Source organism: Athene cunicularia (assembly GCF_003259725.1).
Source record: "Athene cunicularia isolate RWA chromosome 14 unlocalized genomic scaffold, athCun1 chr14_part2, whole genome shotgun sequence".
NCBI classification, from domain to species: Eukaryota; Metazoa; Chordata; class Aves; order Strigiformes; family Strigidae; genus Athene; species Athene cunicularia.
In genome coordinates, this window is record NW_020799119.1 from 1,177,715 (window position 1) to 1,180,945 (window position 3,231).

Genomic DNA, 3,231 nt, shown 5'->3' on the forward strand with positions numbered 1-3,231 from the left:
CTGCCGGAGGATCCCGGCGGTCCCCGGGCCCGTCACCGGGCGGGTACGACAGTCCCTGACAACCGCCGCGAGTCACCGGCAGGGCGGGGGGGCGCAGGTCACCCCCACTGCTGCAGTGACCTGACCCAGCCAACGCCGTTTCCCCGGGACCGGAGCTCCCCCTTACCCCGGTTCTGCACGTCGGGGAAACTAAGGCTGCAGTGTGTGCTGGAAGAGAAGGGCGGTGACTGCTTTCACACACGGGTAAGAAAGGTGAAGGGGCTGAGCGCAGACAGAATGACGGGTTTAGAAGTTTAAATGTCATCGCTGTGTAAACCTCAGCTTAGTCCCGAGCCACCGTGTGCTCGATATAGAGTTCAGAGAGATTCACAGAACATGGCTTCTGTAAATTGATTAAGATTAGATTTAGCTTAGTTGAACGCTCCCGATCAAACAAAAAAAATGAGGTTCTCAAAGCATTTTGTATTACAAGTTGCTGGAGCTACTTCAAAACGTGTATCGGGGTATGAAGGAAGTCCTATCTCCACAGTTTAGGGACCATGGAAATGGGATTTAAATTATGCATAAAATAGGATTCTGCAGTCAGAGACAGAAATATATTTTAGACACCTAATTTAATTGTCTAGATTTTACAAGCACCAGAGTTCTCTGTTCTGTTGCCGTTACTGGTGAAAGGCTACATCAGTTACACCTGCTTTGTGAATTATGTTTATGCTACTGCTGGTACTTCTGCTGATTTCATTTTTTCCTTTGCATTTTGTGTAGATCCATCCTCTTATTTCAATTCTTTATATGGATTGCTACCCACTTCTTTGTATTTTCCAAGGATAATGTTTTTCCTTAACGTAAAACTACATTCAAAAAGTAGTAGAGATTATCTGTTAACACGGCCTTCACAGCTTCTGCTGCTTGCACTGTGAAATGCAAACACATGCAGCACATCAGAGCAGAAATGCCACAGCAGAAATTAACTGCAGGTGCAGAACACCCATTTGCTTGGAAAAAGCCTGCTCTAGTTTTAGGTATGCCCAAACCATTACTCCTGTTAAAAAAGCAATCTCAGTTTAGAGGTCATGTGACAGAAGAAGGTTAGCACCCAGGGCTGCAGAGAAATGCATTTGCACTTGAACTTGATTATTGGAAAATCACAAAGACGTTTTCTGAGTGATGCTGTTGAGGTCATACGACCTTGCAGAGTGGGGAGATACTTGTAACTAGTAGGCAAATGCATAAGATCCTCTTATTGAGGAAGGCTAGACAGAAGATTTGTTGTATTTTTTTTTTAATTTTGTAAATAAACTGCAATCATGAAAAATAAAGACTTCTGGGAAACATGAGTGCTGAATTATAGTAAGGAAAGCAGGAGAAACTCTGCAAAGTTGCAAAAAGCTTTTGTGTAGCTTATGGCATTAATGCTGCAATGGTGTTTGTGGCTACTGAATGTTTTGTCGCTCTGTTGGTTTTCACATACATGGATTCAGAGACCCTCCTGGCCAGAAGGCAAATTCTTTTCCATTTATCTGGCGCAAATTCTTTTCCATTTATCTGGCACAATTTTTCTCTCATCTGTTGACAGTTTTGGCTCTGTAACTAGACAGTATCATAATGGTACGCACAGCTGATTGAACAGTCAGATTTATGTTTATGTCACTGCATATTTTTATAAGGCTTGTCACAGAACTAGTAAATTTTATGGATCACGGAGCAGTTTACAGATATTTCAAAGGTTACACAGGTAAGAGTTGTGAGCACAAAGAAGAGGAAAGAATGAAGAAGAGTATGCTCGTGATGACTCAGCTGAGTTGTGTGCGTCAAGGCAGCGCTGTTCAGCCTCCCCTCCTATCCCAGCAGGGATAGCTTAGGCAGACATGATGTCCAATTCATTTGTATCCCTGCTTATCCGGGCTGTGGATCAGCCACACGCACCATACACATATCTCACCACGTATGAGCTGAGGCAGACACAAATCAGGCAACAGCATCACTATAGGCAATTTACTGCTTAACATCAGACAAACTGTAGCATTTTCCTTTGCAGAAAAACAACGAATGGTGCCTTCAGAAGAGGTAGCATAAGCACACAGCAGCATCTAAAGCTGTTTCATGATATACCAGCAAATCATGTCAATTAAAGCCTTTCAGCAGGGGAAGCATTCACTGATGCTGTGAAGAGCAGCTTTGCTGTATCATCCTTAGAGATGAAGACAGTGCTGCAAAGTCCAGTGGCTTCATTACTAGACCTGCTGGAGAACTTGTACCGTAGAGTTTTTTTATCTCTTGCTCAGTTGAAAATAAACTGAGAAACTGAAATTAAACAGAAAAGGGGGCAACAACAAAATGTACAAATTTGTCAGCAGTCTGAGGAAAAAGTGGAGAGGCCTATTACTGAGCAGGGAAGGGAGTGAATAACAGATGTGTAATGGATTGAAGGACACAGCACCCTTTTTGCTTCAGTAGAACAATATTGTTTAACAAGATAACTACTATGATTCATTTTTACAAAATGATAGCAGTGCACAAAACTTGACTTAAACCCCTTAACAAGTGTGTTAAATTCTGCAAGGCCTGACAGAATTCACCCTAAAATATTTTTTTCAAAACCAAAATTACCCAAAAGTAAACCATAATTACTCAAAGCAGTCTCTGCGATGTTGGAAGTTATTTCTGAGAATTAATGCAGAACAAGAATCCTAGAGGACTTTTAAAATAAAATGTCTCATCTCTTAATGTAGGAAAAATAAGGCCCAAAGTAATGATAAACCAAGTGGCCTAACTTCATTCTTTAAAAGGATTCTGGAATAAAGTACTAAATATATATATATCTTTTAATATCTAGAGGATTAAAAAGTGAGAAGCAATATAAATTGCTTCATCAACTTCTGTCTTTGACAAGAGTTTACTTGCTAGTGGTTGGGAAGAAGATAGTACATAACTTGTTAAGATTTTTGACACCACAGTCTGAAAAAGAGTGAGGGTACGCTTAAAACACCCCCTGAAACACACACGCATGTGCCCGAACTATTAAACCGTCACGGCCAGCGGCTTTATGTCCCACCTGAAGCAAAGAAAATCATCATGCGGGCACGCTGATTTGGGCTGTCTGCTGCAAAAACCTTCCTAAAGAGTTCAGCTCCGAGCCTGCAGCTGTGCCGCCCCCCGCCCCTGCAGATCTTTATCTTCCCGGGGCAGCCGGGGGAACAGCCGGTCCCGTCCCGGGCTCGGGGACGCGGC

At 42.6% G+C, this 3,231-nt stretch overlaps 1 protein-coding gene across 1 annotated transcript in view; it reads left to right on the plus strand.

Annotated features, from left to right (window-relative positions):
* PDPK1 (3-phosphoinositide dependent protein kinase 1) overlaps positions 1 to 3,231 on the plus strand; it is a 39,441-nt gene that overhangs the window by 2,304 nt on the left and 33,906 nt on the right. The window lies entirely within an intron of this gene.